The sequence below is a fragment of the Meriones unguiculatus genome, chromosome 3 (assembly GCF_030254825.1).
Source record: "Meriones unguiculatus strain TT.TT164.6M chromosome 3, Bangor_MerUng_6.1, whole genome shotgun sequence".
Classification (NCBI taxonomy): domain Eukaryota; kingdom Metazoa; phylum Chordata; class Mammalia; order Rodentia; family Muridae; genus Meriones; species Meriones unguiculatus.
This window is the reverse complement of record NC_083351.1, coordinates 36,087,823-36,102,296: the sequence shown is the minus strand read 5'-3', so window position 1 is coordinate 36,102,296 and position 14,474 is coordinate 36,087,823. Positions and strand designations below refer to the sequence as shown.

At 50.6% G+C, this 14,474-nt stretch overlaps 1 long non-coding RNA gene across 2 annotated transcripts; it reads left to right on the top strand.

Moving 5' to 3' along the window:
- The first annotated feature begins 263 nt into the window (after positions 1-263).
- Positions 264-5,793, top strand: LOC132653043 (uncharacterized). Of its 2 annotated transcripts, none has more exons than XR_009590688.1 (3): positions 264-1,235; positions 2,454-2,741; positions 3,220-5,793. It is a non-coding gene; the product is annotated as an uncharacterized LOC132653043 (long non-coding RNA). The 2 variants fall into 2 exon arrangements; XR_009590687.1 differs by having other exon boundaries at positions 2,454-2,952.
- The last annotated feature ends 8,681 nt before the right edge of the window (positions 5,794-14,474 follow it).

Below are 14,474 nucleotides of genomic sequence, written 5' to 3'. Positions count from 1 at the left end.
AGTATTGTCTGTCAATATTGGGGGGATGAGACCTTTAAGAGGTTCCGCCTAAAGGAGGGGGATCCGGCACTGTGGAAGCTGATGTCAGAACAGACTAAGGTTGGGAGCCTTCCTCCTCTGTGACTTCCTGTCTTGTCATGTAATCTCTAACTATTGTGCATGCCTCCATCATGAGACCCTTACCAGAGGCCCCCCAAAAGGAGCCTTCCAACCTTGGACTTTCAACCTTCATAATCTTAACTAGATGTACCTCTTTTCCTTTTGTAACACTCAGCCTTGGGCATTTTGCTATGCCAACAGCATGTGGGTGACCCTACGTTCCCCAGCTTCCTTGCCTTGGCCCCTGAAGCTGCCCTGCTTGGAATGCCATTGCACCCTCCACCGGTTCATTTACAGTTCATTCTCCAGGCCCAACCGGAACTTTCCTACACCAGGAGCTCCCAACACGCCCCTCCCAGCCTGGCCAAGACCTCGCCCTCTGTAAGCCCTCACTGTCCTAGCCCTCACCTTCACAGGTCCTGAACACTTTCTGCCTCCTCTATGAGAGGACTTCCAGGTAAAGCTTTGCAGCAATTGGGCGGCCCCCTGACATGACAGTCCATGACCCCAGCATTCTGGATCAGGCTTGAACTGTGAGCAGCTGCTTTCCCTGCACTGGACCTGTTTCTTCATCTATGGATGAGAAGCTGGGCTTGGTCTCTAGAATCTTGTGGGTTCTTTGGGCTGCTCTATTCAGTCTCAGAACTCCTATGCAATCAGGCCCTGGCCTAGAAGCTGAGGACACGTAAGAAATATGGGGGAGCAAAGTCCACGTGCAAGCAATTTCTCAAGACTGTGCTCCCAAGGAAAAGTACTTAGAAAGTGAAAGTGAGAAAAAGAGGAGAAACCCAAATAAGGAGCTCTCTCAGAAGGAAGCTGCCGATTCCTCTGAAATGAAGATTAAGCACCAGGTTGTGCAAAGACCACATGACAGTCATTAGCCAAGGGGAAGAAGAATGTCCCAGCCTGTCAGTCTAGCTGCATGTATGAGATGTCCTTGTAGTCTAGGACAGGCTGCTGAAGGACAGTCATAGGTGTCCTCCCTTGGAAGCAGCTCCAAGGTGCACCAAGGAAACAGGAAACACTGCCACAGATCCTGGCAGTGGTATTTGGGGAGCCTCAGGGAAGCAGCTATAATGTCCACCTTGGAAATTATGCCATCCCTGCTCACAGAGGAGAAATGTACATTCGGTCAGGTGAGTTCAGTCTCCTGCGTGATCCTGCGTAACCACCTGTCTTCCTTGCTCACAGTGGGGTAAAGGAGGGGTCTAAGCCTGCTGTGCTTGGGCAAGGCTGAGCTTGCAATGTTCGGGCAGACTAGCAGCTCCACTCCCTACCCACATCCCCGGCTAGGACATGGTTCCCCAAAGACTAATTGCAACCCCAGGATATCAATGTGGACTGATTTCCCAAAGGATGCAGGACATGTTTTTATAATTGGGACAACTTCTCAGTTTGCATTCGGCAGAGCTGGGGACATTGATCAAGTTATTTCCTGCTCAAATTCACATTCCAACCTTTGTATCTAGGCCTAAGAGCAGGGATGTGGAAGGATCATGGGCTAAAGGGCTGTGTCTAGGTAAAGGAATTGAGAATTAAGAAAGGAAAAAAGGATGGATGGATGGATGGATGGATGGATGGATGGATGGATGGATGGATGGATGGGTGGGTAGAAGGATGGATGGATGGATGGATGGATGGGTGGGTGGGTGGGTGGGTAGGTAGGTGGATTGATGGATGGGTGGATGGATGGATGGATGGATGGATGGATGGATGGATGGGTAGAAGGATGGATGGATGGATGGATGGATAGGTGGGTAGAAGGATGGATGGATAGATGGATGGATGGATGGATGGATGGATGGATGGATGGATGTATGGATGGATGGATGGGTGGATGGATGGATGGATAAATGGATTTGGAAATCTGTGGAGTGGAACCCATCCCAAAACTGTGGAGGGCTGGTAAACAACCAGAACTGAAGCAAGGGCTCTTGGTTTCCAAGAAATACTTTTCAAACTGTTCCTCCTGTGCTAGAAGGGACAAGGCCACCGAGAGGACAAGGGTAAGCAATTCCCAGGCTAGCTCTTCAGCATCTGGCCTGCCACATAAAAGGCCACATAAAAAGACAACCGGTATGTGCAGCTGGTTCCAGGCACTCAGAGCCAGGGGTGGGGGTGTGGGAGCAAGGGAGGAGTGGGTGAGTAAGGGGTCTGCCAACTGGGGTCCAGCCAGCTGTGGAACCAGAGCTCGTAGCTCCTGTTTTCCTCACACCTGCATCCGCACCCCTCATTCCTACCTAGCCAGAAAGGGGTGAGGGAGGAAGGCATCTCTGACAAGCCAGCCTGGGCTGGCACACACCCAGCTTGGAAAGCTGGCTGCCTCTTGTAACAGTCCTATTGCCTTGTTACAGACATGCTATGAAGTCTTCCTCCCATCGGGGCCCAGACAGCCTACCGTTTCCTCATTCTACCTCTGGAGCCGGCAAATGATGCTTTTCCCTTCTTATAGAATGGGGGCAACACCCATAGCAACTGTAACGGAATCTTACTCGCCGGGATGTGCTCTGTCTGTCTGCCCTTCCCGTTAACTGCCACTTTGCAGACCCGTTAGTGTCAACGACATCACATTCTACCATCCATATAGCATCTCACCTTCCTCTGGCTCCTGTTCCTCAGAAGAACGCTGCCCATCTAGTCCGGTGAGGTCCCGCAGTCTGTTTTCCAGCAGTAAACAGAAGCGCTAGGCTTAGTTCAAATACACCGTATACTGTGACCCTAGAGTTTCCCCTTCCCTTTCGAATGCTGGGGTGCTGGGTGTCTGCTCCTATAGGACCTCATCCTCTCATCCAGCAGGGGCTGCCTGTGCTTGCCTCAACCTTGCAAGCCACCCAACGGAGGTGACATTGAAACGTGCGTCTGTGATATTTAAATCATGTGAGACCCACAGGGAAGGTGGGGAGGTGGGATGCGTCGTTCTGAGACCTGGGACCCCCAGTCTGTGGGTATGCCCCCTCCCCACTGTCTGGATGCCTACGGTCATGTGGACCCTAGTGGTTAAATTCCACGTGCACAGCTGGGCTCTGATGCCTGACCTTCAAATACAGAGCAGCTCTGGCTGGCGGGAGGCAGCTGGGAGCCAGTTCCTCATGTCAGCTGACTCGCTTTTTCATCTTCCAGGCCAGTTAGTTCGTGGATGAATTGATTAAAAGATGCAGCCAGAATGAGTAGCTACCACTGCACTTTGTCGGGCTTCAGATCCTGATGTTTCGAGCATCTTTAGAGGGATGAGGGAGAAAAAGAAAGAAGAACTGAGACCCTAGCTGAATGGAGCTGGAATCCTGCTTCTCCATCAGCAGCTCCCTTGTGTCAGCATGTGCTCCCTAACCCTAGCACCTCAAAGGAGTTATGATCTCCTCCTTCTCTTCATCAGAAATCAGCAGAGCTGGCAATTAAGCCTCGGATTGCTCTGCCAGGTGAGGAATTAGGGAACTGTTCTCAAGGACAGAACTCTTGCATTCTTGGAGAAATTCTAAGTTTTTGTAGTATCTTCTCCCAATACAAAGTTCTAACTCCACTAGAGAGGTACACAATTTCTAAAAAAAAACTCCAGCAGTTTGGTGGGCTCCACATCTAAATTCCTGGGGTTCCAGGTTTCCCTAGCCAGAACCTGCCCTGAGCTCAGCAGACCTACCTTGGTGGGGCACATCCACACGAGTGTTCTCTGCACCCCTAAACCCCAAGTCTGCTTTCATTGCAAAGATCAGAATTCCTTGCAACCAACCAAAGATTCAGCCCCGGCTCTCACCCTTAGCTACTGACTATTGGTTGACATCCCTCTGCAGGATGGCACAACTTGTTAAAGCCAGCCAGTTCCACCGTCCTTGGCAGTGATCCCTTTGTGCTTCAAATGCATGCGCCATTGTGCCATCAAGGGTGTTATCCTCCACTGGGACATTCCCCCAGGTCAACCGCTTATGCAATCACCAGCCACCTTGTCCCAAAGACCATCAGGGCTTCGTGTTTTACTTGAAACAGGTGGTCCTTGGCAAAGCCAGCCAGGGAGTGGGCCACCCCTACCATCCTCCTGCCCCTTCCCTTTACCAGGCTTAGTCCTTCAGGCACTGAGACACGGTTAGACATGCAAGAGATCTACTTGAGGAGACTTCTCGGGAGAACAAGGGGCTCAAGAACAGGAGTAGGGAGGGAGAACATTCCAACATTGCCTCGGTGTTGACATCTGTGGAAGGAAAGTGGGAAAGGCAGATAGGCAGAAAGGAAGAGAGTCACACCAGTGTAATTTTGATAGGGGCCTGGCAGGACCCAGCAGAGTTTCCAAACAAAGGCTGTTAGAGGAATCTTGTGATGGGTAGGAAGGGGCCAGCTAAGGTGTCTCTACAGTATCAGTCTTTGACTAGGAGCAGGGCCTGAACGTGAGTGACAGCATGGAGTTAACTGCCAGTCGATTCTTCCCTACTACTGCTCTCTTAAATGACCTTCGTGGCCACCACAATATCTCTACTGGCTTGGCTCACCTTTGAGACAATGCCATTAAATTTAGTTTATCGACTTGCGCCAGGCAAAGGCATGGAGTCAGATTGAATCCAATCACTAGATCTTGTTACAAGTGCTGGCCGTGCCAGAGAGGAGAAATTGGAAAAGAAGAGAGAATTCCAGGAGATATTGAACCAAGTGATTAGCTGGATAAAACAAAATGTTATGTGGTCTCAGTGAAGCAGGAGGGCCTTGGAGACTCTGAGCAGGCTTCTCGTTCAGGTAATGATGTAATTGGAATGCAAGGGACCCGGGTTATAGTCCAGCTGCCTCAAACAGAGTGTGCTTGGAATCCACTAATCCCACACTTAAAAGTGCAGGAGAAGAGCCAGCGAGGACGATGACGGCTCGAGCCTCCAGCCACACCCGTGGGTTTTCTCACCATTGATGGAAGGCCTGACAGAAACCACTCAGCAGAGCAGTGGGCTGTTGGGGCTCACGGTTCAATGCATACAGTCCATTACATCGGGGAAAACACGGCGGCCGGGAATCCATCAGAGGCAGCAGGAACTTGCCACACGGCTTGTGGATTAAGGAACAGGGGCAGCTCAGGCCAAACCCTGAAGCCCCACGCCCAAAGGTTTCTGCAATCTTCCAAAACGGCGCCACAATTTTAGGACCAAATGTTCAGACACTCGAGCCTATGGGGGCCATTTCACATCCAAACCATAACGAGCAGCTAGAATACAGGAGATGGGACCCACACTGTAGCAATGAGATTGGGCTGCTGATATCTGTTAACAACTTCAGTTCTCCTGTGATAAGGAAGCAATACACTTAACAAAAAAGGGGAAAGGGGCGTCTTTTAAAATCCCTGGAAGGTACACATTAAATACAGAAATAACAAAATTAACTAAATATGTAATATTGATGCATTTGTGACAGATTTAAGAACCAACTGGGTATTTGGTATTGGCTGGGTTTGAGATGTGAAAGAGAATTTGGCATATCTTGTATTACGTTGTAAATGCATAATTGGGTAATTGATTTGAGACTTGTGATTTCAAATTAAAAGTTGTAAGATAATTTGATTAGTTTTGTAAACAGTTTATTGAATGTTTACGAGAAGCCAGTATTCACTGTATTTATGATTCTGAGTTATTAAATTTGCAGGAGTTGGTTAAGTGCTTGGAAAGGGTTTCCTTACTAGGTCAGGCATAGGAAGTCCTCCAAGCAAACACAGAAAGCATCCACTTGCAAATGTACTTCAGACTGCTTGAAGGAATTTAATAAAATGAGTTGTAATGAGACTGTTTAAGGGAGTTTGGATTTGCAATTAGGGTATTCAAATTTGATATTAAGCTTAAAGGCTTCGGAGGAAAACGGGGATTTCGGTTCCTCTTTTTCTACATAAAAAAAAAAAAAGTACCTTCAAGTCATCAAGAACTCCCTCTGACACTCATTCTGCTTGAAAATCTGCTCATCACTGCTGACTGCCCCACACTTTGGCTGCTAAATGGTGAACAGCACTACCAGAAGGCTCCTTCTCAGCCCTAACCAGCGCCCGAGGAGATCCTTAAGCCTCCTTCCGGTCTTTAGACCCCGCCTCCTGACTCCCCTGCCCCACCCACCAGCATAGGCCTTCACTCTAGTCACTCACGCACCTCCCAGAGTCATTCTGTCTCTAGTCTCATCTTTCTTTCCTTCCCTGGGGAGAATTGCAGAGATACTGCCGAGTGGAGAGTGGTGTGGCTTCCAGCCTCCTTGGCTCAGGATACCTTTGTGCACCCGCTGGCCTGAGGCAGCCCAAGAAGTCTGTGCGTGGTCTTTCTAACTCAGAGTTGCAGGCTGCCCTCTACAAGAGCAGGCAACAGGATCTATATTAGCCCCTCCTGCTCTTGTCACCGGTGCCCCTGATGGGCCGGGGCATGCGCTGTAGGGGAGATACCCCTGCTCCCCTCTGCCGTCCACCCCTCTGCTGGCCCCTGAGATCTGACTGAGGTGCAAATATCATCACTGTGGGGAGAGGTTGGAAGTGACCACTGCCCTTCCCACCCTGTAGCTGACCATTCCCTCTAAAGACCTCATCACCCTAACATAACTCAGCCTCTGCCATTTCTGGGCATCCATTGGAGGCTGAGGAAGCAAGGTAAGGCTACTTTCTTTTTTTTTTTTTTTTTAGCTCATCCATGGGGACAAGAGATCCCAAGTAAAACCTCCCCTTCTCTGTGTCCAGTTCTCCTGGCCCCTTACAAAGCAAAGAGACCCTTTCAGTCAGCCAAGCCACTCCCAAGCCTGTCTGAGGAACACACTCTTTTATGTGCACAAAAAGACACAAGTAAGGTTGAAACCTTGCTATGGACAGTGAGCAAGGTCAGCCCAACTGTCAATCAGTGAAAGAGCCCTTGAATAAATTTACGTATAAAACGCATAGACTGCCTCAGTCAGGGTCCAGACAAGAAATGCAATTAGCACCAGCTATTTTCCCAATAACATTCTGCTACAGAAATTCTCAAATATACAGAACGTTATAAAAACAAAGCGAACACTCACAGGCTCGTGAAAACTAACATTCGGCCTAATTTTAGTCTCCATCCAGCCATCTAGCCATCTGCCTATCCACCTGATCTTGTGGGTATGTTTCCACAAGAGGCGAAGAGAGCAATATGCTTTACCTGGAGACAACAGTAACATGTGTGTCACTACCCAGAGCCCCATATGTGTTTACATTTTGAGGTAAATCCTCATGTAAGTAAATGCACAGGTCTTAGTGTCTGCCATTGCAAGGATTTTGTAGAGGCGCCCACCTGTGTAGACGAAAGCCCCGTCAGGACTCAGAACACGACCGCAGCAGGAGTTCCCCAGTGCTCACTCCAAATCGATCCTACCGTAAGCGCAGCCCGGATTCTTCTCTTAGTTTTTTCTCTTCTAGAGCATCCTACAACCCGAGTCCTATTTTGTGTGGCACGCTTCAGTCAGCCCACTGCTTTGAAGAGCTTCCCATGGGGTGGTGTAGAGTGATGGTTTCTGCCTTATGTTTGCCCAGTTAGTGACCCACTGTGGACCATAGTTCGTCCTGTCAATGGACATGTGGGATGATTCTGGCTTAAGAAAGCTTTTGTGCTCCAGATGTCTTAAATACTTCTTTTTGTGCTTGCGTGTTTTCAGTTGCCTTGGGTAAATCCCTAAAACTGAATTTTCTTGTTTCTAGGAGAGATAAAGCTTAGACATAAGAGAGAAGCACAGAAGTGCTCGCTCGAGCACCCTTCCACACACTGCCCCAGTGCAGGGTCCGGTGGTGTCGCCCTCTCTTTATGACAGAGCCTCTTGAGCCCTCTTCCCTGTTCCCTCTGTCTTTGGGCTTTGCTCGGGATTAATCCAGGCCACCTGGCATGTCTCAGTGGTTGGCCGACTCGTAAGGAAGGGCTCATTCCAGACACCCTGTTTCCGTCAATGCTCTCATCTCCCTCCAGAAACCACTAGGCTCCCCTACGCCGACTGGTAGAATAAGAACTAGACAATAGCGTTCGTTGCATGTAAGCTGACTGCACCTACATGTCCTGTGAGCGGGTCTGAGAGCCATGCCCACCACCGTGAGTTCTCTGAACCCGTTCAGATGGCGGAGCAGGGGCTGTAAGGCGGAAGCGGATGGCTAGACCCCAGAGGCTAGTTCTAAGCTCTCAGGCCCAAAGCCAACTGCCTGGCCCACCCATGTTGAGGAACCCTCCAAAGGGACCACCGTCTGCAGGAGCCAAGAGCGGGTGGGGGGTCTTTGATTTTGCAGCCTTGGTGAGGCTCCTCTTCACCCAACAAAACTGTGGCACAGAAGCTAAGAACATGGACACCAGGCACAGGCATTGGGTTCCCGTCCCCAGCCAAGCCACTCTGTCTATTTCATGTTGCTCCTACTAGAAGGAATTTTAAAATATTGTACAGTGGATTGAGAAGCTGCCGCTGGCTCTGGCTGCCTGTGCATCGGCTGGATCTCCTTAGACAACATGAGCTTTGCTGCCCCAGAGCCTCAGGTTCCTGCCTGAGGTAAAGAGGTGTGGTGGCTGCTGACCTACGGGCTGGGACAAGCCAGGGGTCACACCCAGGTAAAGGAAGTCCTGACCGCCATCTATAGCAGGCCCCTCCCCACCTGTATTCGTGCCTGCCATACCCTCCCATCACTCAATTAAGTCTCAGTCCAGCCTTGGGATGGAGGATGGTCCCTTTACAGAGGAGGCACTGAGGCCAGCGAGATGGTTCAGCCGGTAAGGTACCTGTTGCCAAGCCTGACAACATGAGCTTCGCTCCTGTGCACACCCACACACCCCTGTGCACACCCACGCACCCCCGTGCACACCCCTGACCTGAATAAATTAAAATGCAATACCCCCAAACAAGCAAACAAACACAGATCTGACCTGACTCTATACCTACCCACCTGTTTAACACATTAACTCTAGGTGAGTTTCACCTAGTGCAGAAGGACGAGCACAGCCTGCTGGGGCCTACAGCCAGTCAGGAGCCTGATCTCCTGTCCTCCACTCGGAACGCTGTGCCTGCCACCTCAGGCTACCTGAGCTCTTTGTGCCTGTGTTTCTCCTGTAACAACGCCTGGTGAGAATTAAACGGGTAAGCATGAGAGAATCAGTAGCCGGAATAACGGCACACGGTGGGCGCCGTGGTTTGACTGTGTCCACCAGGCTAATGTGACGGAGTGCCCAATGCACTCCAGGAAGTGGGGCCTGATGGGAGGGGTTGGGCGACATGATGGCCTCCTCCGCCACGTCATTCATGGTGTCATATGGAGGACTCGTAGGGGTGGGGTTCTCTTTCTCCTGCCCCCCTGCCCGGTGAGGACGCAGTGTTTATCCTGTCCTAAGGTTGCAGAATTCAAGATGCTGTCTTGGGATGCTGCCGGCACCTTCATCTTGGCCCCCCCCCCCCCAGCCTCCAGAATCATGAGAAATCAATATCTGTTCTTTAAAAATGACTCCTCCGTCTCAGGAGTTCTGCAACCGCAGCAAGGATGGATTAAGACAGCAGGTGTTTGTCAACACTAGCTGTTAGCATGAGGCTGCTCTTAGACGAGGGGCAAGGCCTGTTCCCAGTTCCTCTACACACGCATCCCCCACACGCACGCACACACCCCACACGCACGCACACACCCCACACACATGCACACGGTATGCTCACACACCAGCTGGTCTGCAGCTATGAGGTGCTTGGGACTGGCACAGGGCTTGCAAAGAGCTGGGTCTGGGGCTTCTCCGGTGCCTGTCTCTAACTCCACCTCCAGCTGCAGCAATGTTTGCTTTCCAAGCCTCTTCTCAACTGTCCTGATCCTGGCAGGGTGGCCACAGCGAGGCCTCTGTGGTGCTCATTACATTTAGAGCTCACAGGACCTCACAGGACCTCACTGGCCACAGTTGTGGCTTCAAAAATCCCTCTTCTTGTGTTGACAGCATTTCTAAAGGCAGGGCTCTGCAGCCAGCTAACGATGTCCACGGAGACAGTGGAGGCTGAAGTGTGTTGCTGGCCCAGGAGATAACCAGAGACCACTTCGCCAGGGGCACTTTGAGCTGAAGTTGGTGAGCACATCCCAAGAGGACAGGGGCAGGGGGGAAGTCAGAGCTGAAGGTCTCTGCACGTTGCTGCAGGCACCTCCTCCTCCTGTGTTGAGATGCAGGACAAACTCAGAGGGTTCTGTCACCAGGCTTGCAAACTAGGGCTGATGCTTGCTGTCACTGCCAGGATAGCAGGTCCTGAACCTGAGCAGGGATCAGAACCACCTGAGAGGACCAGACTGTGTGCCAGTGGGGCTGGCACGGGGCTGAGGACTTACATCTAACAAGTTCCTGATGAGGCCAATGCTGCTGCTGTCCAAGGGCCACAGTGACAGCCATTTCCCTAGGAAGCTCCTTTGGGCCTGGGGAAATGGAATAGACTCTAATACTGCTTTCTGGAAGAAAATAGAGGAGAAAGCTAAAGTACTAGAGGTCACATGATGAGTGAGGCTCAAGGAAAGAAAGCTGAAATAGAAACAGGAACTTCCTGCACAAGTTCAGGCGGGAGTGAGAGAGAGCAAGCCACGTTTACAGGAACACTCACTGACTGGTTTGTCAAAATGCTGGATCGGCATCTGCAGGAGCCTAAGAGGGAATGTCACTTTAAATGCTGGGTGGTGGCATCTGCTTGCCTCGCTCCAGTCCCGGCTCAGCCCTGGTGCCCAAGAATCTACCAGAAACCAGTAATTCTGTGGGCAGCCACCACCTACGGGGCTCAGTGTCCCCATGGAAAATTCTTCTTGGTTTGAAGGCTGGCATTGAAAAGTTTGGGCCAGGAGGGACATACGTAGGGTGGCGTGTGTGTGTGTGTGTGTGTGTGTGTGTGTGTGTGTGTGTGTGTTTGGGTGGGGGGTAAACACAGGACACATGAAGACCTCCAGGTTCCCTGCTAAAGGCTTCACCCCTAGACCAGAGCATCAGTGCTACGTTTGCAGCTTTATTAAATCCCAGGGCCCACAGTACAATAACCGTGGTTGACAACAATTAATTGATCATTTCAAATGACTGGCAGAAAGGATCTTTGCCTGTTCCTAACGGAGAAACGATCAGTGTCCGGGGTGATGGCTGTGCCAATAACCCTGATTTGATCGGTACACGCTTGTACACGGATTGAAACTTCACCTGTAAACCATAACTAGGTACAATTTAAAACTTTGAAAAATCCCTTGTGCCTAGGTCACACCCCGGAACTGCAATATGACAAGATCCCAGAACGATGTGAGCGCAGGGACACTGGGTCACATGGAGAATATTCAGGACCAAAGCCTGAGACTGGGTTTATGGCTCGGAGGGTGAGGCGCTTGCTGAGCACTGAAGACCTAAGTTCTGATCCCCAGCACCCATGTAAAAAGCTGTGTGTGTGCGTTGGCTGGTATCAAGTCAGCTTGACAGAGTTATCTGAAAGGAAAATTGAGAAAAATGCCTCCATAAGATCCAGCCTTAAGGCGTTTTCTTAGTGATGGACGGGGAGATTCAGCCCATTGTGGGTGGTGCCATCCCTGGCATGGTGGTCCTGGGTTCTGTGAGCAAGCATGGGAAGCAAGCCAGTAAACAGCAGTCCTCCACGGCCTGGGCATCAGTTCCTGCCTACAGGATCCTGCCCTGTTGAGTTTCTGTCCTGACTTTCTTTGATGATGGTCTGCGATATGGAAGTATATGCTAAATAAACTCTTCCCTCCCCAACTTGCTTCTCGGTCATGGCATTTTGTCACAGCAACAGAAGCCCTCACTGAGACAGTTTGACCACATATACCCATAATCTTCGTGTAAGAGGCAGAGATAGGATGGTTCCAGGAATTCACTAGGCCGCTAGCCTAGTGGTTAGCTCGAGGTTCAGTGAGAGGTCCTGTTTCAAATGGAAGGCGGACAGTGATAGAGGAAGACCAACTGAAATCTCCGGCTTCCACAGTCATGCATATCACACACACACACACACACACACACACACACACACCTGGTTCCTTCCCTAGAGCTTCCTACAGAGTGCCTGGTTCGCCATGTCCCTGGAGCTCTCATCTGTCCCTCCGATGAGCTTCCCAGGCTGAGCATCATTGATGAAGAAGCTCCTCAGGACCCAGGAAAGGTGCTGAAGGTAACACAGCATGGTGGACCTCATTTGGGGCTGTGGTATCTATAGCGTGAGTTCTAATCCCTACTCTCCACTAACCAGTTCTGTGGCCTTGACCGACGGTTTTCTCAGCGTTTCCTGAGGAGCAAACTGGGAATACTCACAAGCCCTTTAAGATACAAGATTCTGATTGGTTATTAGGGCTTCCCAGGGTCTCGGTTAACATTTAGGTCATGGATCCTCAACTTTATCCCTCAGAAAGATGAGATCTCCCTGGGCCTCGGTTTCCATGTTGGTAAAGTCAGAGAATGGATGAGTAGGGCCTGATGGTATTCAAATATGTACCTCAAGGAGCAAGTGTTGAAAACTTACTGCCCGAAGCAATTGTGCTGAGAAGGGGGCACCAGTGTTCAAGGAGTGGGTTATGCCTCTACTGCAGGAGTGTGTGCCTCGTAAAAGGACAAATTCAGTCCCCTCTTGCTGTCCCTGCTTATCAGCCTTCTGTCCTGTGATGACACAGCAAGTACATTCCCAGATGCATCCTTTTGAGCTTGAGCTTCCTGCACTCTAGAACCATGAACCAATACATTTTTGTTCATTTAAGAGAGAGAGAGAGAGAGAGAGAGAGCGCTCCAGTATAGGGCTGGAGAGATGGCTCAGCAGTAATGCTGTTTCAGAGGACCTGAGTTCAGTTCCCACTGCTGATATCAGATGGCTCTTGGCCTGCGACTCTATCTCGGGGGGATCCAGTGCTCTCTTCTGGCCTCCATGGTCATCGGCACTCGTGTGTACACATGTCTACACATGGACGTGTAATTTAAAAATAAAAATAAACCTTTAAAAATGTAAAAACAATAATGGTGAAAACTTCCCAGACTGAGGGATTCTGTGAGAGTAACACAAAATGGGCTCTGCTCAGGGGCTTTTTTTCAACAAGCAGTTTCCTCTGGTAGAAATCCTGCCCTGCCTCTCTCGGCCTGCTGCTTCCATCTCTCCTCACAACCACGGCTCCAGCCTCTCCTCCAGGAATCTCTCCTCTCTGCCTGCCCCACCTCCTCAAACATTGGCTTTTGGCTTAGAGGTCACCTCTGTAGAAAGCCTTCCTTGAACCACCCCTTCCAAGCCCAGTGGACAGTGGACACTCACCACATAGATGGGACGGTCCTGGAGACACTTTCCATGTCTACCTATATCCAGACTAAATACGTGCCTGTGGGATGACATCTGGAGTCTGCAGCCAGGACTTACAGCTAACTATTTTGCTCCTAACCCTCTCTAGTCAACCTAATGTGCAGAAGGTGAGTGCAGCGGGTAGAAGGAGGCCCCACTTCTCTAGACATTGCCCCTCCTGACCTTGGTGACCTGACTGCTGGAGAAAAACAGCTCTTCCGGTGGATCGCTGGGCCTGGGTGGACCTCAGTTCCAGCCTCAGCTTACTAAACACTTTCCCTCCTTCTGCTGCTCTCTGGGATGGCTGCAGGGCAGCAAGAGTCCCCGCAACACCACAAGAGGAATGTGCTCACTGGGGTCTTTTTTGTTAAATGTCTGTTCATATGAGACAAAGGAATCACCCAGCTGAAGCTAGAACTTCAAAACTGAGGTTTGGCTTTCTGTGTGAAGCCTCTTTCCTCTACCTTAGGACACACTCTCTGACTCTGAAGAGTTTATACTTCCAAATGCACCAACTTTCCATGTCTCTGTGCGCACACACACCTCTTCAAGGACCTGGAAGTGGCCTGGGGATACATTTTTCTGCAGCCGGCATCCTCTCTGCCTTTGAATGGCCGATGTACAGGAACAACTGAGTGTATCCAGAGGCACAGTCCCTTCTCCAAGCTCTGGAGAGCCCCCAACCCCAACTGGCCATCCCTGAGGTCTCAATGAGAAGAACCGAGGGAGCTGAGCCAGGGACTTCATACCTGCTTCTGAGTCAGGTGGGGACAGGTGGTGGCTGCCACCTGGCGATGGCTGAGGACATCTCAGTCAGGGTGAGAGGCACTCTCTCCCAGACTGACCAGCAGCAAAGAAGAAGCAACATTTGCTAGAGAAGTCAGTGACTGGCTTCCAGCCACTTGTCCAGGTTCCTTTTAATCCTTGCTGTGAACAGGAAAGCAATGGATGGCCGAAGAATTGTGGGGGAGGGGGAGGACTTGAATTCTAGCCTTTGTCCTACCACTAACTTACCAAGCCACCTTGGGTAAGTCAACCCATTCCATCAAAACATTCTGGGAGAGAGCTGCCCTAGAGGAACACAGGATGTGACAGCGGAAACTCTTACTCCCTCGTTCCCTGAGGCTGAGTCACCTGACAGCTGTCCT